Source organism: Leptinotarsa decemlineata, unplaced genomic scaffold (genome assembly GCF_025532065.1).
Source record: "Leptinotarsa decemlineata unplaced genomic scaffold, Ldec_3_MD MMD2_tig00003902_RagTag_RagTag, whole genome shotgun sequence".
Classification (NCBI taxonomy): domain Eukaryota; kingdom Metazoa; phylum Arthropoda; class Insecta; order Coleoptera; family Chrysomelidae; genus Leptinotarsa; species Leptinotarsa decemlineata.
Window position 1 is genome coordinate 1,126,841 of NW_027412598.1, and position 27,231 is coordinate 1,154,071.

General features: G+C 34.3%; 1 pseudogene; it reads left to right on the forward strand.

The window, feature by feature from the left end:
* The first annotated feature begins 1,712 nt into the window (after window positions 1-1,712).
* LOC141483704 (ubiquitin carboxyl-terminal hydrolase 10-like) lies at window positions 1,713-25,802 on the forward strand (annotated as a pseudogene).
* Window positions 25,803-27,231: the final 1,429 nt, after the last annotated feature.

A 27,231-nucleotide genomic window follows, 5' to 3' on the forward strand; every position in this document is an offset into this window, starting at 1 on the left:
ATAGTATCGAAGTTTGGCCAGCAAACCCTCATGCCACACACGGTCAAAGGCCTTAGAAATATCAAGCGCAACTCTCCATGTTTTTCGATTGCTTCATTCCAAATATGGGTAACATACAATAGAAGGTAGCCTGTTGATCTTTGTTTTTGAAAGCCATATTGATGATCGCTCAAGCGACTAGTATATAGTTATTTGAAAGAGTTTTCTTGCTCTTTTTGGGAATATTCTGAACGCGAGCAATCTCCAACATGAAGGAAAAACCCCTTTCTCATACCCTTTCTCATAAGACACGTTCAAGAGTCTGCAAAATACTGTATCAAACCTGGTTCGTTCCAAGACTTCCTTCACTTTCAGGGACATAATGAAGTCACATAGAGCCAGGTCTGGTGAGCAGCGTGGATTTTCTAACACCAAACCAAAACACCTTCGCCTTCGCCAAAATTTGACAATGATGCAGTGTATTGATGAATCATCCACGACTCGTTCGAACAAAACTCTGATCGCTTTCTTCTTAATCGCTCACGAAGAGTGGCTCTCAAGATACTTTTCTTCATTCACTGTTTGCCCTGAAGGAACCTAATTTACATATAGAATTCCATGTATGTCGATAAAAATAATCATTTTGGTGTCTTGGAGAACGTCCTGGGCATGGATCATCTCGATGCCTCGATGCCAAACCCTGTACTATGTCTTTGGGCTATTTGAGTGAGTTGATTCCATCGTCTATATCAACTTCTAAGTCACTCTCTGAACTCGATATTTCAAATGAAAAATTCATCGAAATCTCATTTTCGAAAGCAAAACCTTTATACTTCAAAGTTCAAATTTAATTAAATTTGTTCTTAAGCTTACTGCGGTGATTTATTGTATAATTTCACTTTTTTCTAAAGGACATTTAGCTGAATTTTGAATTAGGTTTGAATTGTCAATTCGGTATATCTCTGAAAATAATGTATGTCGAAACTTCGCTCTCGAGTACAGTCCATCTCTGAACGGGGAGTGTCTCGAATCACTGATTACACTAAAGACACTTTATTCATCAGAAGCGGCAGCAGGCTAAGCTGGCGCCTTGGGGGTGTTTTGTAAAACGGATGAATCGAACCTCCTGCTGGTTGATGAGGAGTATGTCCTTTCTTTCCGACACCTCGACAATCTAAAGTAAAAGTATATGCATTGGTTGACAGGCGATTGATCGAAGCGATATATTTATATTTGGTACGCGATACCACCGGATGCTCTAGAATTACGGAGGAGAGTTAAATTTTCATCACAAAAGGGGAGTTTCATGTCCTCTAGTAGTAGTAGTAGTAGTAGTAACTTGAAGATTTCAGTTTATCCGGAACGAATGGGAATAGTTTTGTCTTCGGGATCTTGATTGGTAAATAAAATCTAGAAATATATTACATGCGTTATTTTATTTAATAATTGTGGGAATCACACGTTAAAAGGTAAGACCTCGTTAGTCCTTAACTCGCACAAGTTTCTCAACTTCTGAGAATTGTCGTTCGTATGGGGGCGACAGCTGATTAACGGAAAAACAGATTTTATACAGAACAGATTTTTTTAAACAGAATTCAATATGAATATTTCAATTGTGAAATAGAAATCAATATCTTTGCCATTTTCAGTTTAATCTAATTTAGCATACATTAATCCAAGAAAAAATATATTTATTATCGTATATTTATTATCGCTTATCGAGGAAAAACCCGAATCCAATTTCAATAGTATTCTACTGGTATAACATCATGGAGACCTGAATTTTATGTCCTTCAAAATAAAACATCGATTTTTGGTGTTTTCACTCCCAAAATAGCCCCCATAAAAGTAATTTTCGGAGAGTGTTTTTTTGCACATACATTTGCGAATTTTTTAAGTATAGATTTATCACCAACATATTTATGCTTATAACTACCAAGAAAATAAGTTATACATTGCCTCTTTAAAAAATAAGGTGAATTTTTATTTTACTCAAAAATATTCAGTTATCAATTTCCATTTTATCTACTTCAAAGTAGTCTCCCCAAATATAATATACTTATGTCAGCGTTTCTTCCAATCCTCAGAATAGTTCTGATACGCACTTTTTGGTATGTATTTGAGCTCTTTCAGCGATTTTTCATCATCTCCTCAATCATCGTCAAGGTGTTGTTTTTGGCCAAAAAATTACGAACAAGCAATGACAAGTGAACAGGTGCATTATCGTGTTACAAAAGCCATGAAATGTTTTTCCACAATTCCAAACATTTTCTTCGTAGTGCTTCTCGCAAGCGGTGCATATAACTTCAAGAAAATACTCCTTATTGACCGTACGACCACGTCACGCTTATCGAGGAAAACAGTGAGCAAAACAATGAAATTTGATCGAACTTGACGTGCATTTTTTGGCCTTGGCTCTCCTGGGCTCTTCCATTGGGTCGATTGGACTTTGGTTTCGATATCATAACCATATACCTATGATTCGTTACCAGAGATGACCCGTTTAAGCAAATCTTGATCGCCGTTGAAGTCATTCAACATGAGCGATCCTCATGCGAAAGTTTTTTTTGGTCAAAATCCAGCAATTTTGGAATGAATCCCGCTGCCATATGCTTCATGTCCAAAATTTCGAAAAAAATTGCCGACATGAGCATGAGCCAACCGATATGCCTACGAATTTCCATAACTATTTTCTTCACGGTCCCAACATTTTTATCAGTTTCAGACGTGCTGGGGCGTCCAGGAACATCATTCACATCTTCTCGACCTTCTGTAAAAGCTTGTACTAATTGTAAACATTTTTCTGACTTAGAGTATAATCGACGTTAACATTTCAAGTGTTTCGAGCACTTATTTCCAATTTTTAGACAAAATTTGATGCCAATTCTTTGATATATTTTTTTCAACAGAAAATCGACGAACACGCAAAACACTCCTACGTTTTATGCCTCTCACCAATGAACTAAACACGCCAAACCACTGCAACTGTGAACATATGTTCGAGACGAGTGTACCAACATAAAGAAAATAAAAAAGCACTAATCGTATGTAGATAGCCCGCAAAATTTTAACATTCACCTTATTTTTTAAACTGTCCACTATATAATCTATATGTTTCAACGAAAAAATTCATTGATATATACCACCCCTATATACCATCCCTAATGGCGTGAGTTTGGCGGAATGAAAAAATTTGAAAATTTCATTTTAAATTTCTTATTGAATATATTTGCAATATTTTGATCGCATTCTGATTTGAACGTACGGATTACTCGAAACGTCAACCCTCGCAAAAAACAAACCTCAAAAGTTGAAATTTGTGGGAGTTGACGATTTTACCTTTTAAAGTGCGTACATCAATTTTATTAATACATATAATAAAAGGTCACTGATTGTTGTGTATACATGAAATATATTTGAGAAAAAATCAAAACAATGATTTTTAGAATTCTTGTCGGATTACCTATTTTTTTATTTCTGTGTGTTATTATGCGCACCAATCTCGCGCCTAAAACGTCTCGATCATTCAGGGTGCTGTTTTTACTAATATATTATGGTAATCTTCACTTATCATTTAATGTTTGGTTCATTTCAAAAGGTTCATCATCGAAAAGCTGTGTGAATTTGAAGAAGCACGTCAAACGTTTGTCGAAAAAATCTATAAAAATAATGTATGTTTGATTTGGCTGAAAATGTGGTTGACTATATCTATAGTTTATAAAACGATTTCCATATAGATCAAATATAGGCATTTGCCTATATTTACATGAGTAACCAATTGAAAAAACTGATAGTTTTTGGAGTTCTCCAGTATTCTACATAATTTGTTATTTTGTTTTTCAATTTCCCATTCATTTTATCCATAGAATTACATTTTGATAGATAAGATTTTCTTCTCGCCTACAAGGAAGAAGAAGCATTAGGATTGCCAATACTCGGGTGTCGGTTTACCATATCCGTCAGCAGTCATATAACAAGGTAACTATGTTAATGGTGTTCATTGTTTTGGGCAGCAATAATGAGGGGTATGTCGAAGAGTTCGAGAGTTGTAAACTAACACGAACAATGTTATCATCCATAGCTGGCGGCATATTACTTTGAACAACCCTTAATCAATTACGTAGGTACTGCTTTTATTATTGTTCGACTTGAATATTCGATATATAGAGTTGTTGTGGAACCTGAATTCTGTAAGACGTAAGATGTTTACCTTATCTCTGCTGGTTTTTCACGTCCTAATCCCCAGAAAATTTTATTTACTTTGTTGAAATCTTGTTGTTGATTTTCACTTGAAATGTTGATATTTAAATTGAATTTTTTCATAAACCTTCTACATTAGATGTTACATATTCATTGACATAACCAAGTTATCATTGTAAAAATCAGATTGATAGAAAATAAATAATTTCTGAAAAATAATATTTTTTTGGTTTTTCGTGCTCTGATATAATAAATTCTATAAAGTATAACACTGGTGGTTAAGGTTTGTTTGAAGGTGATTGACAATTTTTTATAGTGAATTTCATCTGTTCGGACTTCCATTGTCTAATCTAATATATAAAAATGGATGTTTGTTGGTTGGTTGGTTGGTAAGTGATAAACTTCTACATCGCTCAACCGATCGTAATGAAACTTGACATGTATAAGTAATTTTTTAGAGAGAAGGTTTTTAGGCTATCAATTTTTCTGTAACTCGCCACTAGATGGCGCTGTAGAACAATTTTTTAAAAGCACTGTTTTATAACGCTGCGCACGCCTAAGTTCGTTGATTCTGATTCTGTCAAAACATTGGAACAGCAGCGATACAGCAACATAGTACTAGTATGACATAAAATGATTTGAAATCCCTTAAATAAAATAAAATGAATAGCTGAAAATACCATTTAAATTAGGCAAAAAACCCTGAAATAAAATTATAATAAAATAAAATACAAGTTACAAATGAAATTTGAACAGTTGAAAAGAAATAAAAAGTTTAAGATTTCAAGCCAAGTTACTTCACAACATTTCGGTTGTTAGTATTCAAAATCGTCTTCGAATGATGACTAGACTCATTCCTCCAAGAGATGACTATTTATAGGTCATTCGAGTGTTTCACCTATCCCCTTTTCCCCCTCAGCGCTTCACCGGTTTAGCGGGAGATGACCGTTTGGCGGGAGTTAGCCGTTTTCCTCTTGATTACGGACTTCCATATGTTGCGTATATCTACGCTAGCTTGGCTAGCGAATTTCCTCCTAAACCAGTGTTCCTCCCTGTGGATGATCTCATCTTGGTAACACTTCATGTTATATTGTTGAGTTCAAACATGCTCTGCTATTCCCGATTTGCTGGCTTCTTCTCGCTGTATGTGTTTCTTGTGCTCGGCAATGCGGACTTTCGATGCCTCTTAGTTTCACCGATATTTGATTTTTCGCACTTACAAATGCAAATGCAAATGAAAGGTAAACATTTTTCACTTATTTACTTTCATTCAGTATATTGTATAGGAATACTATGAATGATATCTGATTCAATTCCATGACGAATTTTTGGAATGAGAACTGAGTAGAAAGTGATTTTTGAATAATTTGGTTTCAGGAGGGCATTTCTTCCGGTTTGTATCTGAAAGTTACTTTTTTGCATGATCCACACATCTATGTATAGAGTTATTGCTTTCGAAATTGGTTGCTTCCTTGCTTTCTTTGAAAGATTCCCACATTTTTTGTATAAAGATGGAGTAGTAGAAAGCCAAAAACTTTCTTTCCCAAAAATTATTCACTACTAGAAATATAACCCTATCAATTTATTTTCACCTACTAATTTGAAAGCTACATATTTCAAAAATGTATGTTACACGCTTTAAATACGAAGTACGTGTTTCATGTTTTTTCGATTTTCATCATCTTCTCTCTTTATTTTTATATTCAATTGGTATTTCACTTATTCCTAATAGGTTTTTTATAACATGAAATAAATTCGTTTCTCTTTCGAAAACGTATTATTTGAATTGAAATCCATTTTCATCTATCTGAATATAAGTATCCTCACAATTTTCTGAAGCACCGAACAGATGAACCCAAAACTTGCAATTCATACTTGTCTTATTCAAGTGTTGTACCAAAAGTATCCAACTTTCCGACATCGGTGTGCCTCTTTTCTGATCTGTAATATTCGAGCACCAAATGAAATAAACTTTCAAGTTCGCTCAGGAACTCGCATTATCCTTCTTGCCGAAAGCGACAAAAACGAAATTGTTTCGTTCCAAAAAGTAATAATATAAATTATATATTTCAGTATTAAACATTTAGAAAGTTTTCGAACGATATCATCAAATCGAAAGTAAAAAGAACACGACGCACCGGTTTCGGAAAAACATGTTCATATCTTATGACAATTTCCTAGTACTCAGAAGTTTAAAAGAGTTTAATCTCTTTCAATTCCTTTCCTGAAAGGAATATATCTATTTATCTGTATGCCATGTGCGAATGGAGATAGAAAAAGTTTGATGTGCGACGATACTTCTCTCAGTCGCTATTTGCCTTTATAAGGCTGGATACGGATTTTGGGTGCCAAATTCGAACCGGGATTCTTTCATGCAAATGATGCATCACTCTGGTAAAATAATAATAATGGCAAATCTCTCAAAAGACGAGTATGCTGTCAATTTTATTGCAGTCTTCATTGTTCTGAAACCATCATTGGTTTCAATAGTACGGTGGCATAAGTCAACATTTTGATAAATGTCACAAACTATATGGCAACATGAAAATTGCCAAATGGATTATTCAAGGCATACCCAAACAACATAATATAACTGTGGTTGTGTATCTCGAAAAAACAAATATTTTCATACATTTTTTTGATTAAAGGTGTCATATTCATTCAGAAAGTAATTCTTCATTGTTTTAATTGGATTATTAGTATTTTCGTGAGAAACTTTTAAACGTTTAAATAATTCACTTTTTTTTAGGTAGATTTCTTTCATTTCCTCTCCTTAATAAAGTGTTAATATTACTATTAGTTAACAAACTAGTATGAATGCACCTGATGAAGCTATTGTACGGTGAAACATCTATTGCGATTTTGTCAACACAGGACTGACCCAGTCGCAAATGGTGGTAAGAAACAAGTTACGTTTTTTAAAAGACGTCGATTTTCAACTGAAAAAGAACAGTTTTGAAATTTCCAATAGTGTATTCGCTGCTCTCGAAAACAACAAATTCACGCAAGTAATGAAGTTCGGTCGGAATGGCTTCCCCGCGGCACGAATGAAGGAGAACCGAGAAGAAAAACGGATATTTTTGATTAATGGCAGAGTCTTCAGCCGGGAATAATCCAAACGATTTTTTACCGTAGAACAGACGTAGGACAAACTGCCTGCGGTTCAAGGGTCAAACGCTTCTTTTCTTAGTTATAATCTCTGCTACTTCCGAAAGTGCTCCTCCAGGGAGTCGTTACATTTTTTCTCACCATAATTAACATATGAAGGTGAATTAATAATTATGGACTCATTTGGCAACATGTGATAGTAAATCTTTCCTACTCACTTGATTCCTAATCACTTGGATGTAATTGCGCGTTTGAGTTTCATTCAGTGGTTCTCCACTTTATCACAGTCTATGTTGATGAAAATTTTTTACAACCGCTATGTTAGAAACAAGAAATGGACTAGCTCAATCAGTCTGTTCGCTATATGGCGTTATGGCTCATAGACTATGGTATGAGATATCATTGTTAAAATGAGTAAATTCACAGAGAATTCAGTTGGTCACAAATAACCAACGTAATGTCATGTTAAAGTAGAGTAGTTATCGTGAATTGATATTTCATCGTGAATTATGTAGAAAAATAACTCTTATGGACAATACCATGAGAACTCTTGTTGTGAGTTACCACAAATTCGAATGTAAAATTGGAATATGAATTAGGGTGTTTTAAAAGGTGGTATGTGATTTTGAATAAGTATTTCCAAAAGAGACTTGCAAACTCGTATGAGATAAAATGTACTTTCACAGATTTCACTGTGATTTAAAAATATATTTTCACATATATTACTTTCATACCACTGCATTTTCACATTTTTTTATTCCTCAGTTCACACGTGAACAATGAGATGTTCAGAAAACCAAAATGTTTTTCTCAACTCATATATCACCTAGTTAATTGTCTTCATCAGAACAATATTGTATTATTTATATAATGGTAATGATCTAAAAACAAATACCGAGGAGTACATAAAAACAGGAGGAGTTTCCATAAGAGAACTTCTCCGGGTGCACTTCCTGTGTTAAAAATTACAAATAAAACTCATTTCAACCCCATAACCCGACGAGACCAGAAGGCATTTATCCAGTTGTTCTATAAAAAAGACTGGAACTTCTACATGAAAATTTGTGTGTAATCTTTAGAGCAATTTTGGCTCCGGGAGACTCAAAACTGTGGGGTACATCGAAGTACCTCATTAGTAACATTCTACACAATTTTCAGAAAACTTTCGTTTTGTCATTGTGCAAGCTGTCATTCATTTGAAAAAATTTTTGAGAATAACACGTGTATACATACTCATATATATGACAAATGAGGAAGTGGATTCAATTTATTGTATATTTCATATTCCAATGATTCTATAAAAGTTGAAAAGTTTAATTGATGAGGGTACATTACTTTGATTTTTGTATGTGATGGAATTGGCCGATATTGATGAAAATCCATAACTAACGTATTCAAAAAATACTTTATTGTGAGATTTTCACTAAACAGTTTTACAAAAACGAAACATGTGTTTCGCCATACAATGGCTTCATCGGGCATGTCTTTACTAATTGTTAGAAAAAGGCCTCAGTCATAACATAAAACCATATATTAATTCTACGACAATAGACTGTATAGAAGGTATAGAAACGGAGCTGGTTCTGACAGGTACTTGTAATTATAATAAACATCAAACTAGTTTGATCTTCCTCTTGTAGATGATCACTTGGTGTTGGGAAAAAACTCCAGTAATATTCATTACCACACCAAAAGTTCCAAACAGTGCATCACAAATTCAGATAATATAATTCATTACAAACTAAGGTACACATGAAACATATAAATGACCAAGTAAAACCAGGTACTGGAAATGTAGGTACTTCAAATTGTAAAATTAGGTATATGAAGCATTGAATATGTTAGTCAGTAAAGAAACGCCTGACGAAACCATTGTATGGCGAAACATGTGTTGCGAATTTGTAAAACTGTTTAGTGAAAATCTCACAATAAAGTATTTTTTAAATACGTTTGATTTTTTTCTGTTTCTCGTTTCTATATTTATCCAATCACACAAATATTTCTCAGATCCAGTTTAATCTAAACGAAATGCCTAAAGTTTATAGTAATGCAATTAAATCAAACAAATAATATACTGAAAACAATTCATTCCCCCATTTATTTGAGTCAGAAATTGATAAAAATATAATTAAATTTCATTTTATATATTTTTAATTTCTGAGAAAACATTTTCGATATTTAAAAAAAATGCCAATTTTGACAGGTATCTGGTAAGCACCTATCGTTGAATATCAAGTTTCAAGAATCAATTATTGGAAAAGTTATATTTCACAAAATTCCATCAACATAAAAAATACATAAGTTGCGAATTTCGTAGTTGACACTGACGATAAACTGTATGTCTTCAAAACCATGAAAACAAATTATGAACAAAAAATATTGTTTTTATCATGATTCGATTTCATTCCATGATTTTCTCAAACACCTCTTTCATAGAGTTCGGCATTCTCATATCTCATACGTCACTTCGACCAAATCAAATCAAATCAAATGTTATTGAATGCGTTTTCCTATTATACAATGGATTGGACGTGTCTAGTGAGGTGTGAAACCCACACACTCACTACAAAAAAAGTTACTACTAAAGTACTAGTTTACAGGTTAGGTTGACAAAATAGAGTATATACACATACATACATGGACATAATACATTGTTGAGGATGTAACCCTAATATTACTCAATGACACATAAAAACAAGTATACAAGACATCTTGATATGTATATAAAAAATCATAAAGCACAATAAACACTATGAACACAGTTAACACTGCTAGAAAGGAAGTCATCAAATTTCCCTAAGCTATAAAAACAACTGTTGGTACTTGGATAATGGGTCTATAGGTGGTCACCCGGATATAGTTTTCAGTCAATTCAAAAATATATTATCGTCCTCTAAAGAAATTGCATTAAAATTGAATTTTGAAAAATGCGAGATATTTTTTTTAATTTCACAAGATGCATCTGTAATAGAAAAATTCAACAGTTCAACTCCTGGAATAAGAACAATTAATAGGCACGAATTGACTCTACTTGGTGTACCACTTTCAGAAGAATCTTTGGCTGAATGTTTAAGTCAAAAAACAACTTCCCTAAATTTCTTCCTACTCACATTGGATACTTTTTACTGAAGCACTCTTTGGCAATTCCTAAATTAATGTATACCCTAAGAAGTAGCCCTACATGGCGATGTCGAAAAGAATTAGCACAATTCGATTCAGCACTTCGAGGAATCTTGGAACAAGTAACAAATGATAACTTCAAAAACGAATCATGGATCCAAGCTTCGCTTCCAGTGAATCTGGATGGTATTGGCATACGACAATCATCTTCACTTGCTTTACCAGCTTTTCTCTGCTCCTTCAATAGTGTAAAGCATCTGAATCATTCTATTTTACCAAAATTCTTCTTTGATATTGATGATTCATTTTATTCGGAAGCTGAAAAAATATGGATGGAAAAATTAAATGCACCAATACCTGATAACAAAGGCTCTCAAAAATCTTGGGATCTTCCTTTATTGCAGATGTTACCTACAGAACTCATGGCTGCAGCTAAGGACTCCCTTACAGATCAAGCTCGCCTCAAAGCTGTAACAACTAAGGAATCTGGCGCCTAGCTCAACGCATTGTCCGTTGCATCATTGGGAACATTATTAGACGACGAAAGTTTCAGAATTTCAATAGGTATTCGTTTAGGATGTTTGATTTGTGTTAATCATCAATGTCGGTGCGGTTTCGTTGTTGATGAAAATGGTACTCATTGCCTCAGTTGTAAATTTAGTGCAGGTTGCTTCTCCCGACATAATGCAGTGAATGGCATAATTAAACGAACCTTGTCAACAGCCAATATCCCTTCTGTGATTAAACCTCTTGGAATTAGCCGAGATGATGGAAAACGTCCTGATGGAATGTTTCTCATTCCTTGGAGACATGGAAAACCTTTGGTTTGGGACTTCACCTGTGTATACCTTGGCTCGCTCTCATCTCAATTCAACTTCGCAAACATCTGGTGAGGCCGCTGAATATGCTGAAAAAATAAAACAGCGGAAATACATTTGTCTGGAAGATCGATATATTTTCTATCCAATTGCAATTGAAACATTTGGTAGCTTTGGTTCCTTTGCTTCCGATTTTTTCAGAGATATAGGTCGAAAACTAATTACAGTAACAGGCGATTCTAGAGCAAGATCATTTCTTATACAACGAATCGGCATTGCAATTCAGAGAGGAAATGCTGCATCAATCCTTGGCACCATTTCTCCTTCTCAAAGTCTTGATGAAATTTTCTTTAGCCCACTAAACTGGTATGATATCACGGATTTTTCTCCAGCTTCTTCTGGGGAAAATGAGAGTAAATCAGATTTCAGTTCTAAAAAAATTGTAGAAGAAGACTCAACAGGCAAACTCAACACTAGCAGTTTCAACATCATAAACGGACAAATGCAGAAGAGAAAAAATGTTCAAATCCAGGAAAATTTTGCAGTGATTCAGCAAACAGCCGAATCTCCACCTTTTGCCAACTACCCGCACACTATGATCTTCCCGACGATGAACCACCATCATTCTCCTATGTCTGAACCCGTCAACAATTTTGAAGAAATCGCTACTAACCAGGATGCCGAAAACGTGTTCAACGACAATTTTCCCTTATGCCCCTTCAAGCTCTCCAGAAGGTCCCACCAGTTTGTAGATCCAGACTGTTATAGGGTGGGCATGTTTCTATCTACATATATGATCGACGGTAGGGCAGTGAACTTGAAGCCAAGGGGTCTACTCAATCAAAACAATCACTGTTATGTCAACTCTATTTTGCAAGCCCTGATCGCATGTCCACCACTCTACAACTTACTAAACAGTCTCAGTAAAAACATCTCCTTCCTACTTTTTGACAAAAGACGGGAGAGTAGATAAAAATTGCAAGAATGACCAAAAAGTTTCAATCAACACTGGCATCCCATTCAGTGCGACGTTGATTTATAAAATGTTGCATAACATGCGGACTGACTGGATCGATGGTAGACAACAAGATGCAGAAGAGTTTCTAGGTTTCCTTTTGAATGTACTCAATGATGAAATGTTTGAGCTAAATGAGTTGGTTAAATATTATATTAAAGATGAAAAACCTCTCGTTGACTCTGCTTTGGGCAATGATTCAAATAATTTATGGAACATAATATAATCTAAAAATAAAGGACGTTCAACCAGAAGGATCGACTTCACCAATACACCGATAAGTGACATATTGGGGGGGCAACTAAAGTCTAGCATTCATCGCAACGTGGACCACATTACTGAGAATACCCAGCCTTTCCTCACCCTGCCACTCAACATTGAGAAAGTGAAGACCGTCAGAGAAGGGCTTAAGGCACTTGTCTCCAAGAACATTTTAAAGGGAGTGACTTCGTCGAAAACAATCGAGAAGGTCGAAGCTTGGGAGCAAATTACGCTCTGCAAACTTCCCGTTATCCTTATTTTGCATCTGAAGTTTTTCAAATACAGCAACTACCGTTGCACAAAGATTATCAAGGCTTTTGATTTTGAATTCGACTTAAAGTTTGATTCGACTTCGATATCGTCGGAAACACAGTCTCCAACAGAGAGACAATACAAGCTATTCGCCGTCGTTTACCACGAAGGCAAAAATGCCAACATTGGACACTACGTGATCGATGCCTGCCACGTCAGCTACAATTGCTGGATTAGGTACGACGATTCTTCGGTCAAGACCGTGCAAAATGAAGACGTATTGAAACCCCAGGGAACGCGAGTTCCTTATTTGCTGTTCTACAGGAAAAGCGATATGATCCTATCTAAGTAAGTTTGCTACTTTTACGTAGAGTTCAGCGTCTGGAATCTTACGGAATTTCTCTTTTTAGTTTTTATTGAATTTTATATTTTTTTTGGTTTCAATGAATTATTTTATTCTCTCATTAGTGATAGGTATTGTTAAATTTTTAATGATATATTTAGGAAGATCGTTAATAAATATGAGAAAAATTAATGGACCAAGGACACTGCCCTCATCAATTTTCACTATGATCTTTCGGTTTTCGAGAAGAGAGAGAAACCAATCATTAAGGCAGCCACGAATACCCAACTTTTTTAGTTTTTCTAAGACGAAAGACCTTTCGACTGTATCAAATGCCCTTGTTAAGTCGAACAACACTGATACCACATATTCACCATGATCCATTCTTTCAAAAATGTTTTGAGTGTACTCAGCCACACTCGATTCAGTGGAGAAGCCATTTCTGAAACCGTGTTGATTGTTTGTTATCAGATTGAAAGAACTCAGATACGCTTCCATTCTTCGAGCAACCACTTTTTCAATTATTTTAGAGAAAATACTAAGTAATGCAATTGGTCGGTAGTTTTCAACATTACTAGGATCACCCTTTTTGTACAATAAAATAACAGAGGCTATTTTCAGACTTGAAGGGAACTTACCTTGCATAATCGACAAATTTATAATATGAGCGAGTATTGGAGATATGATATCTTTGCATTGTTTTACTACTGATGCAGGTATTTCATCCAAACCTGTAGATTTTTTGTTTGGTAATGATTCAATAATTTCATTAACGACATTGACATTCACAGGTCTAAAAAACATAGTTTGTATTACAGGGTAACTTGTGGTGCAGCGAGTACTTAAATTATTTGCAAACAAATCTAATAATTTTTCGTGAATTGCTGTAGATAGATATTGCCCAAAAGTAGCAGCTTTTTCGGTAGTATCACTTATTACTTTATTTCCATAATTAATTCCAGTAATTTGGAGTTTTTTTGTTTGCCTGTCGCAATGTTTACTATAGACTAAGCCGTTTTGGTTTTATTATTCGACTTTTCATTGATGTTTTTGTAATGTTTTTTTCTCGGATTCTATTTGTTTATTCACTTCTTTTTTCAGGCTTTTGTATTAACTATTTGAATTTACATCAGCTACTCTATTCCGTAGCCAGTCTAAGTTACATAATTCTCTTCTTTTTTCGTTGAGTTCTTCAAAAAATTTTATTTTTTTTTATATTCAATTTTTCTATCATGTCAGCTTTTTTTTTGTTTTCTTTGGGCACGCAATATCGAAACAAAAGAGAAAATCAACAAAAAATTTTTTCAAAAACAGCATTGACGTCATCACTTATATTAATATTAAAACTTGTTTTGGAAAGCTGATATCTGAATTCGTTCATGGAGCTCATTTTCAGTGTCCCTAGGTAAATTGCCGTGCACTATTTGGCAATAATGACCTGACAGCCCTGGATCGAAGTTGGATATTTGGAAAATATGTAGTATATTGGTAATTATATGATCTATTGAGGTATAACTGGTATACGAGATGTTAGTATAAACTCATATGAATTCTGTGATCAATGATGTAATTCCAAACGAACTCAATACATCAGACAACATTTTTGCACTGAGTGTGTTACTGAATTGGTCAATATTCAAATCGCCACCAATAATAACGAATTTGAATTTTTTTAATGCTGAGCTTAGAAGTTTGGAAAACTGTGTAAAAAACAGCTCTGTATCATTCGGATCATTACAAGGGGGCCTATTGATGTTTACAATGCAATATTCTTTTTTATATGACAATGCGCAGCATTCGATTATCATTTCGATGTTTGAAGATTTGATGAATTCAATAGGTATACATTCAGAAAATATTGTATTTTTGACAAAGATGGAAGCACCACCATTATTGTGCCCCGTACGAGAGAAGTGGGTTAGAGGTTTGAAATCTGCAATGAATATATTATCTAAGTCAGTGTCCTTATACCAGTGCTCGCAAATCAACAGAAATGTAAAATTATAATTCGCTATGAAGTGTTCAACGGAATTAATGAATCAAAATTTCGGAAATACTCCACTTTGCTAGATTCTTACTGTTTCTTTCCTGTTGCTATTGAAACCTTTGGTGTTTTTGGATCTCATGCTTATAAATTGTTGAAAGAAATTGGTAAAAGAATGATGAATTCTACCAATGACAACCGAGTCTATTCATTTTTTATTCAAAGAATCAGTATCGCCATTCAAAGGGGTAATGCCACATCGATATTGGGTACTCTTCCGTCTACTCAAAAATTAGAGGAAATATTCCTGAACCCACAAATCAAATCAAAATTTCCTATGAACAATGCAAAATGGAGTCAGCAGATTGATCATTGCCCAATTGTCTCAGAAGATGCAGAGGAAAATAAACAAGTTCTGGAATTGTCTTTCTTTCACAAATTCGAAAAAACCACCATGAGCATTTCTGATTCAATTTTAAGAAATTTTACTTCAAATTCCTCATTCAGTTTGTCCAATAAGAATCATTACATACGTGATTACTGGAATGAAAACAACGGTGGCGACGTATCACCAACAGCCTGTTTCATGAACAGTGCAATCCAATGTTCATCAAATACGAGATGGTTACTGGAATATTTGGAAAAGGATGAGTACATGAAAGATATCAATTCTAATATTTTCTTTAATCAAAACTTTCGCAGAAGTTATCAAGGAATTGTGGTCAGAAGATTCATCTGATAGAGCAGTGAACACAGTCTCCTCAAAAAGTCAGATTCAGAGTTTTGCCCCTCGATTCATGGGTCATGCGCATCAAGACGCCCATGAGTTCCTTCGTTACCTTTTAGAAGGTTTACATGATGATGTTAATAGGATTATTGAGAAACCTAAACCGACCTTAACGGAGATTAACGAAAAATTGAGCGAAAAAGCGCAAACCTCATGGCTGATTTATTTGAGTACATATAACTCTAAGATTGTAGATAATTTCGTTGGTCAATTAAAATTCACGATGTAGTGCACACATTGTGAAGACTTATCTGTAACCTTCGATCCTTTCAGGGATTTGTCACTCCCCATACCACAAAGAACTGGCCAATTGAATTTATCACAGTGCTTGGATTTCTTCACAAGAGAGGAAACTTTGGATGGACATGAAAAACCGACGTGTTCAAATTGCAAGGAAAGAAGAAAATGCACAAAGTTTCTATCGATCCATAAGTTGCCCCGTATTTTAGTCAATAATTTTAAAAGATTTTCTCAAGCCGAAAAATTTAGAGGCAAGTTAAATATTGCCATCGAATTTCCTCTAGGTGGATCAGAAATTATGCAGCAGAAAATGTGACTCCTTGTCGTTATAATCTATATGCACTTTCGAATCACAGTAGATCTACCTACAGCGAACATTATACAGCATTCTACAGACATCCTCATACTGGTACGTGGCACGAATACAATGATTCACACGTGTCATCAATTTCACCAAAATCGCTTGTGAGCGGAGATGCATACATCCTCTTTTATGAAAAGGAGGAAACAAGTTCGCACCTTGAACGTTTTGAAATGTTATTTTTATACTGTTGTTTTTAATGTTATGATGAATTAGTCATGTAAGATTTATGTTATATTATATGTAAAGTATTATGTTAAAAAAAAATTTGTTGGACAGACATTGTGTGCTGATATTCAATGCACTGAGTGTTTCACTCTCACTAAGACCATTAGTGTTATTCACATGCGTTGATTCGGCGAGGCCGGTTTTGGAAAATTTTTCAAGAAAGTAAATCGTTGAACGGCACACTCCTCAGGCCAAATGTCAGGTTAATATACTTCGTTCACATTTGAGAAGGAAGCAGACGTGTTATCTTTTCGCTCCAATTTCTCACAAGTGAAGTTGATCTGTGGTGCTGATTGTTTAGAAATGTTGAGAGAGTACTTTCCGTTTCGTTTGCAGATAGTCTAAATACGTGAAGATATCCCAGTTTTGGCACGGTCTTGATGTCGTTCGTTCTGTTTCTTCCAATGATAATATTATGTTTACGTTTGTTTTTATACGTCTGATTCCCTTGCCCAGGCGATGTTTTGCGTTCGTCTGCAGACAATTCAATTTGGTTTTTTGTCAAGTCTTTTTTGCTCTGATGGTTGTTTTGCCCGGTGCTGCCTGTTTTTAAAGTATCAGCGAATGATCTACTGCCAGATGGCGCACCATTTCTGTTATTATGTTGTGTTAATGTTTCCTGGGCTGAAATATCACTACTTAATTTGTCGTTTGTATTTTTGTCGCTAGATGTCTTCTGCTGAGATGAGGAGTTATGATTTGCTGATGGTAAGTTTTGATAATTATTTTCTGGTCATGTATTCGTTTCTCTAAATGTCCTACAAGACTACGTAAAATGTCATTTTTACGACTTATTGCTTTCCATTCTACGTTCACACCAACACAGCGAATATTACCACACTCTAACTTTGAATTTAGGTTACTACTTGAGTCATGGAAACTATCTGATTCCCCCGATTGTTTCGGCTCGCTATAATCTTAGATATAATTTTTAACTGTAACACTATTAATATTACTTGTGGCACTATTTTGTACACAAACAAATTGAGTATTTCACTTTTTGTTAATTTATTCAACTCACTGAAAATAACTTTGTCTGGCTTGTCCGCCATGTTTATGATTAGTTATGAAATATGATTAGTAATGCATCGACGTTCATCAAGTTCAGCTTTCCATCAATCTGTAGGTATGACTATAGTCGGTTTCGAGAACCACCCCAATCTACTGCAGAATATAGTATTGCTGTCATTGTTACTTCGCTAACGGAAAACAAAGAGAAACCATATAGCATTAATTTTATCTGTACTCGTAACGACGTCGCCATTAAAACCGAAATAATTGCCCTAATTAATTTCACACATTTGTCATGCCATTCTGCCGTCTCATGCTGTCGTGTTAAGTTTTGTTTACATAAATTATTAAGAAATCGATATTTAGTAATTATCAGGAAAGGTACAGTCACGTTCAGTCATAACCACGTTAGGCTCTGATTCAATCGTTGCTATTGTGCTGGATCGTTTCGACATGGAAAAAAATGTTGGTGAGAATTTAACCAATAAATTCTTTAAACTCCGAAAGACATATTTGAGGAAGATTCACTATTTCTTGATGTTTTTTGGTCTTATGATCTTCCACAAACCGAAAGGTGAATTGAATCTACATTAACCATGATAATAAATATAGAATTTCTACAATAAATTTTATCGAAAACGCGTGTTGTTACACGATGGCCCCGTCAGTTACTGTTGCATTACAGTCAGTTACATTAAGATGCAGTCAAGGACAAACTGGAAAGTCCAAACAAAAAAGTTATTCCGTAATATAAACTCTTGAAGAGTGTAATTACTCAACTAACAAATGTATGAATATTGTCCATCACATAAAATAAATTATTGGAAAAAATAATGTATACCTATAGGCACTTTGTTTTTTGCAAATGGTTAAAGTTTTACATAGAGGTTTATTTCCGTTCTTAGAATTCCTACTGTATAAGTATATAATTTTTTTTTACAATTTTTTGATAGGCAGTTTATCAAGGCAGTTTGTCTTGTATAATACTTTTCTAGATCCTCTAATAAGATTTACTTATTTTTCAGATTATGGACGTTAAAAGCGCAAAAACAATTAGAAACAGGTCTATTCTTCAAGGATTATTAAATTTTTGTGTTTATATATCATCTCAATCTATTTTGATTACAATAGTTTGTTTGAGTACTAGTAATAATACTGAGTACTAGTTTGTGTTTTGTTCAATATTGAATTTCTCGTAATATAACGCTATGAACAATTTCAAGTCACTCACAGTTACATTGCTTCGTGTTATATGTAGGCTGTAGGCCATGTCAATAATTTTCCGAGTCATCTACGGGGCATTATGGCTATAGTGGCGGTTTCATTATCTATGTTACATATAGCAGCATGAACCCAATTTTAACTGGAAAAACTTTGTCAAGAAAAATATTTGGTCGAAGTTGTGACTCGGGAAGAACCTGATAGTTGATAAAGTAATATCACTTCAGAAATGGCAGCCAAGGTTTGGTGCTTTTTTTCGGCTTAAAACTGAAGAATTATGAAATTCTATCTCCGAGAGACTCTTGAGCTACTCCTCAGTCTTCTAACGAATAAGTAGAAGTTCTACCTTCGTTTGACGCAGCTGGACAGAAGACTCGCATCATCACCCCAGTGGGAACAAACAAGACATGTAAGATGCTCCACAAAATTAGGCCCCTGAATCCACAACTAATTCGATAAGTGTCTGTCAGTTGGCAAGTTAATGTCACCATGTAAAATTCCGTTCGAATACAATTATGACGTTTGCAAAAAGTGGATGCTGAGATCAAATCGGCGACATCCCATAGCCTTTCTGTTATACTACAGTGGTCATCCATCCTTGCTAAGCATAAATTGATGCTAATTTGGACGTACATATCTCAGTAGAAGTCACTATTGAGGCGAGCGCGAAGCTGATTCACTGAATATTTATTATTCCCCATGTGTTTCATATAAAGCGTCGACAACCGATCTAGAGAAATTTTTTTGGAACGACATTTGTAAGTGAAGCCACAATTCAACTCATACATACATATTGGTGGGAAATCTACCCACCACCCATTAAGTTTCAGATTGGTTTATCGAGACCAACTTTTCATGCAATAAGACCGACAACGGAGCAGATCACTTTTAGAAAGCACAGAAATACTCGTAGATACAACTACGGAACCCCCAAAAACCGCGGGCATAGTTTCACCCATTTATTTTATATGAATTATTTTAGAAAAAGAGTACACTTATGCTAACGGTATAGAATAGATACATGTGCAATAGTCCATCTAAAAATAAGACGATGCAGAAGATAAGAGGAGATATATAGCTCCTAGACGGAAACATTCCTAACCTTCTGGCTGCGGGAGAGACATATATGTCCTTATAGTGGAAAAACACAAGAGGTAACCGTAAGAATCAATTGGCTCTGCGACAAGCATCAGTACAGATTGTGTCGGATCTGATCATTGGAACTATTACTGTTGCAATTACTGTGAAATAGTCATAAGTTCGGATCTCCTTTCCTACAAGGTCATGACCCATTTCTCCAATCGCATCGCTGATTCCCAAACAGAATAAGCTGAATCACTATTTTTTGTTCATTATCTATTCATTATTAATTTTTGTAGTATCTTATCCCAATATTTCGGGATGATAGATAAGATTTCATATCTGTTAATACTTTTTCAGACAATGTAATATATTATTGTGAAAATCATACAGTAAACTGTATCAATGAGTTCTAATGTAAGTCTGACTTAGATAGGTAGGTACAATTGGAACCTCTGACGGAATATGAATGTTTTGAAAATCTTTTTCCCGCGCCAAAACAAAAACACCGTTACTTGACGCGAGTTTCACTAACTACATCAGCATCAGGAGATAAAACAAGTTTTATCATCTTCTGATGATACTAACTTGTCAAGAGATGGCGTGTTTGTTCTGACGTGAGAAAAGTTTTAAGTAGAAAAACTGAAATTTCAACACTCATTATATAAACAAACATGATTATATGTATATAAATTCAGTTGACCATGGTTGAAAGTTGTGGAAGTTCATAATTCAATAAAAACATGGAAGAATTTACTCCTCTAGACAAACTTAGAGCAAAAAAGAAAGCCACACGTACTGAGAGTGTCAACTACTCAGTGTGCCTTCGATCGGCTACTGGCCCAGGAGTTGAAAAAAAACAAACGAAAGAGGGATTACTCAACCACATTGTACGAAACAAGTGAAATTCTGAAACAAATGAAATAAATCAAGTAAACATAATCCTCATCGACCGCATCCGCTTTCCGTTTCTTTTCATAAACGCTGAAAAATATGATTGTGTTTGAAAAGGAGAAGTCTGTGCGGTGGCAGTTCTTTCTCTCAACTTTTCAAAACTGTAAGCGGATGAAAAGAGAGAATTTCCAGCAGGAACGACAGATTAAACACTTAAACAAAACGTCGATAACCAACCGGAATAAGTACGCAGAGGTAAAGGTGATTTTTTTTGCGTCGGTCGAGGTCCTTGTTTTACCTTATTTTTGAACGAAACTTTTCTGTGCCTATTCTGACGTATAATAAAATGCTTTTTTAAAGGAGTCACGTAAATCTTCAGATTAATTAGTCCACTCAGATCAGAATGAAAAAACATATTTATAAAATTTAATAATGACACCTTAAATGATAGTACATCCCGAATTTGCACAATTTAGTTGTCTACAACAAAAAATATTTCAATAAGTTGGTTTCAGTTATCAACTTTGCAAATTTTATTTAGAATGTTCTTTAATTATGGTCGAATGGAAAATATACCATACGTGACGTGAAAAAAGAAAAATTAAATTCTTGAGACGGATTCAGTAAATAATAACTTTTTAACTAGTTCTGTTTGATTAATTTTATGCCAGAAGTTCCTCGAAACGAAAATATATCGTGTGAACCTGAAGAGGACAGTGTATCTCGTAGTTGAATTCATCCTAAGACTATTAAGAAATCTGCAAATAAACCCAGAGCAATTGTTCATAAAATCAATAGTTTACATACTAGTATATCGGCATCACCGACTGTGGAGAGACGTGCGAAAAGAAGTATTTCTCGAGCGAATTTCTAGGAAACATTTCCACAAACAGAGCACTCAATCTGAAAGTCCAAATAGAGGACTTTGCTGGGATTCTGAGTTTATAACATTTAGAAAGACATAGTGAATGCTAACGGACCTGCAAACATTGAATAGAAGATGGGAAACGTTTCTAAATTGTGAGATGAGAATTCTTCTGAATTGAATAAATTCTATATTTTTGTGGCTTAGGTTTCCTCAGAAAATCTGCTTAAAGTGCATTCTAATACGTGAAACAGATTTTCAGTACTAATATAAAATCCGACTATTCAAAAAGCGGAAATTCAACTTAACGTAAAATATTGAAAATACTCATTTTCTCTATGACACAGTCGCTGATTTGATTTCAATACGAAATGTTTGTTGGATTCGAAATCAATTTCATTGCAATTATGTACAACACAAAAAATGCATTGCAGATCATTTATGGCATTTATAATCAGTCCTAACGGATGTATTGCTCAAAACATGATTTTGAAATCTAATGGTGGAATATTGACTTTTTTTCACCAATGAAGATATGAGAGAAGGTCTAGTGGTGATGATGATGACGTAACCAGAACTTGGGCTTTTCATTCGCACTATGTCTTTACCAGTGACGCCTCGTGCATTGGAGAACAGAGGAGGCTAAAATCATAAAGACAATATACACACAGAAAAGCCCGCCGGAGTCGCGAAAATTTTTAGGGGTACCACACTGTTTAAAGCAAAATACGTAATATTTGCATGAATGCAAACAAAAATTGTGTATTCCCGAAAATTATACGTATGAAACTGACCATTAAAAAACAAAAACAAGGAAAAAGGGTTGTCTTTGAGTTATTTAATATAAATGAACTCTTCTCAGTCAATAAATAATACTTTTCCTTCTAATATAACAGTTTTGTTAAAAATTGCTACAAATATTTTATAAGCACAAGTACTTAATTATGCTTGTAAAAACAGGTCTAAAAGTAAATTTTATTGTCCAGCAAGAACCAACGGGGAAGTGAGAGTTGTGTCTTGCCAGGAAAGAAAAGGAAGGATGGGGTAGGAAAGAAGGTTAAATCTGGTTTGTTTAAGTGAATTCACAAGGCACCCGCAAACTACTTTCAATTGGCAATCATTCAAGTTCAATATATTCTGCGAGGATTCCGCATTTTGAAAGGTGAATTGAAAGGTGTATTTTGTAATTTTGGATAGGAAGGAAATAAAAGAAGAAACTACAAGTAAACATTCGTCTTAACCAAGACGAACAAAAACTCAAAAAAAAGAAATTACAAAATAAAAATAAAAACAAAAACATAAAAATAAAATTCTTTGCTTGAGTTACAAACTGTAATAAATAAAACATAACTCTAATATTTGGTGATATATTTGGTTAAGTGCTTAACTTAAATAAATAAAATATGCTTTTTATATACATTATATAGTATATATAAAGTCTGTATATAATATAAACTTAATATATTATATATTACTAAATATATTTTGAGTCATCGAATTTCTACTAAAGGATTTAATTCTTTTTAATGCTGAAAAATTTCTCTCAACTGACGCTGATGTTATGGGAATTGTCACAATTATAGATATAAGTTTATATAACTCGGGCATGCAATCTCTCAAATCATTTTTAAACATGAAATTTAATAAATCTGAAGGAGACTTGCAATTTTGAAACATTTGAGGGTTAATTAATTTCAGTTGAATAACTTCGAAAAATGGATATTGAGCTATTAAGTCGTTATGAAGTTTTTGGGGAAAATCTTTGGTATAGGACGAAAATTTTTCAAACAACAACAAAACAAAGTAGTTTAAGTAAATCAAGACTTAAAATTATTTTGTCAGCAACCAATCGACTATGACTATATCGTCAGATTTTTTAAATTTCATCCAACGTATCCATAATAAATGGAAAAAAAAACTTACCGAAAAGTGAAAACCTGAAAATGCCTTGAAAATTAAAAAAATGTACATCAAAAATATTACCAAAAAGCACTGCTGTAATACAATACTGCCTGTTTTATATACAAATAACAAATATTATCAAGAAACACTAAAACGATTTACCGAAATATTTTTCAATCCCGGTCAGTCACGGCATCCCGCACGAATAATTAAATGAAAAACAAACGCAGTCGTACACTAACGGAGACCAACTGGAGGCTAGCCTCCTCTAACGCTATAAATTCTGCAACTAAAATTACAAAACGGGACGTATGTCGCTGGTTGGATCGATCTCGCGGAGCTTGTGTTTTTTAAAGCGGTCGGAGGTTTGGCTCCCTTGCAACGTATGGCATTTATCATTTCGGGTTGATGGTTTCTTCGTTATTTGTTCATGGTCAGTGCGTTTGAGGTTTGTTGATGCAGGATACAGTGTGGTACGTACTACGTAGTGGGTGATTTTTCGGGCATAATATGTATCTCTATTAAAATTGATGGTAAAGTAATGATACCCAAGCATTTTAAGAAAAAAATAATCATAATTATTTGTCAATATCTTTTAATTTATTGCGAGGAATAGCCTCAAATTTTATGGGGAGGCTAAGCCTCCCTTGCTTCCTCTGACGAGCCGCCGCTGGTCTTTAAAGTTTGACTCCCATCAGAAGTATGTATCGCAGATGGCTGGATATCTGTTTATTAGCTATCCCATCGATTCAAACTGCTAAGTTTGTGAATAGTTGAAAGGAATTTTCTTTGTTCGGAATCCTCAGACGTTTCATTTCATCTAGTTTGAACTGACCTACCAGACACTATTGAGGAGCCAGTACTTCAAAATATTTTTATAGATAGTCATCCCGACCATGTGGAATCAATCTCGACTTTGCATTTACATGAATTACTTGCAATCCAAACGAAGGACGATACACCCGGGTCTACTTCAACTTTCAGTGTGGCGTTAGCTGGGTTTGTTGATGTTTAGCTGCCAGTAATTTGCCACTCATAACTACTAGATGGTAGGTCTCACATGAGAGGAAATATTTCGATGTTTTACTAGAACTTAGTGATTTAACTGTTCCTGCTTTGTATTGGGTGAGTACAGTCACACCTATGTTACCCGATTTTAATTTATTTACAACGCATTTCTTGTCTGATCCTATCTTTTAGGTCACGGATATTGCCAGGTCCGTTAGTTTTCAAATAAGTAGTTCAATGAGCTATGATCAGGTAATCAGGGACACTCTACCTTTTTTTTTCTATTACTGATTTGGAAATATTCTGTTTAAAAACTCGCTTATATAGTTGCAGTGAAATGTAGCGGTGAAACATTCTGTTGGAACCCAAGGTAACCAGGGATCTCCACGGTTGTCAAAGCCAAGCTTCGACAATGATCGCCGATCGCATTTTGTTTTTCTTCCTAGATTTTACTGTAAGGCAATGAGATGGAACCAGATCTTGAATATATGAATTTTGAAATTTCAGTCGATCCCATAGTTGTCATTTTCGTGAAGAGAAAGTCCACTATATATGTAGTTCATTCTAGAAATACTGAGGAGATCTAAGTTGAAAAATAAGTTTTACGTATTCTTTCAATAGATGTTGTCCTTGCCAATATAATTAGCAATGGACTACAAAAAGTACACTCCATAGTTCAAAGGTAACTTTTGAATTATTTTTAATTCAATACAATCAAAAAATCTTTGTGCTGAATTATTTGTTCTAGCCGTCGATAAAATAGCATATGAGATTCTTTTATAATGCGAGATTATACTTAATTTTGGTGAAAATAGTGCATGTAACAGTCTCATGCTTTATAAACTAGGTTTATAATAAATTGTTTGTTAAATATGTTTTCAAAATAAATATTTATGGGATACGTAAAATAGTTAATTTTTTACCCGTCTTTCATTTCGATAATAACATTTTTGTTATCAATCGATAGTATGTATATCACTAGACAAAATATCAGATATCAGTTGAAATGATATGTGGCTCACAATATTACTGATTTTTTTCGACTAGTTAGGTTATAATGCAGGATCCTGTTTCGTCATTTGTCTTCCAGTATAGGGTTCTATGAATAATTTAATGTGTTTTCCCTTTCAGGTAAGCATATTCATATGTTTGACATGGGCCAGCTTGTGGTGAGTGTATTTATTTTTGAAAAGCTACCGTCCTATGAATACTATTATTGAATTGACATTGTCCTTAGAATGTTACATTATTTTCAAAAAAATCAACATGTATCCGGTTGTCAATAAATATATTATCTTTACTCGACATTTTCAAAAAAATAGATTTCAGATTTCACACCTCACTTTTTGAATCGGTTTTCCAAATCCATTATCCTTTTCCGAGTGCTCCTCACTGTAAAAACACTGCTTTACAGAAACAGATGGGTTTTCCTTTTCCATCGATTCTCTCTCCGGACATGAAAAGAATTTTGATCAGACAGGATGTGCAATATTATACTTGATAACGTTTATTTTTTGCCTCTTCGTTCTCTTTTTCCAGAAGTCGGTCCGGTAGCTTAGCTAAGGCATTCCTCATGTTTATATCGATTTTCTATTCATTGCCGTGCACACCATCTTGAAAGATGATCTTGGTAGAATTTCCTTTCATTTTGGATACTCAGATTTTGATTTATGAGGTGGTATTTGGTTTAGGTCATCGCTGCTGTGAATTTGATAAATAATTTCTGAAGTATTATTGGACGTCAACACATACCCATCCTTCATTGATAACTCCTCCTCACTCATCTTCATCAAAATGACTCCCAATTTATTCAGCTCAGTACCAAATACGAGTCATATATGCCAGCTTTTTCGATTTATATACAATCATATTATTTCAAATTTCAAATTTATATACTCAGAGTATTTTAATCATTTTGAATATTTTTTACTTATCAATCTGAAAAATAAACATTTTTTAAATTTGATGTAGTTGGATAGTGAGATCGACTTAATAATTTGAAGTCCTATCATTGAAGAGCAGAATATGCTTCAAATTTTAATGTATCACTTCTTCCATATATCACTTCAAACTATAACGTGAACTCGTTGTTTCTTAGTAAATATATTTTCACAGGTTGGTTTTCTGGAGTAATCAAAAGAAAAGGGATTGCATTCCCAACAAATTAAAAACAACTTTCACTTTAGACATGCCTTAAAAGAAAAAAGAAACGAATTTTAAACATAGTAAATACCTCAATCATTATGAAAAAGACATTGAATGGGATTCGGTCTACTCAACAGAAGATTCGAATCTTAACAAAGCACTGAATTAGAAAAAAATATTGATAAATACCGTACTTACAAACGCTAATCAACAAGTCAAATTGAACTACTTTGTTTTTTTTTAATAAGTTAGACTACGCTTGTGAATCAGCAATTTTATTCAGGATTCAAAAGTACAACTTGGATACCCTTGTATTTCTATATAACTTTATAATTATTTCACTGTTTTACTACCTTTGCTATCACTTCCTTATCTTGGACTAAACTGATCACTCTCCGAAATTGTCCTC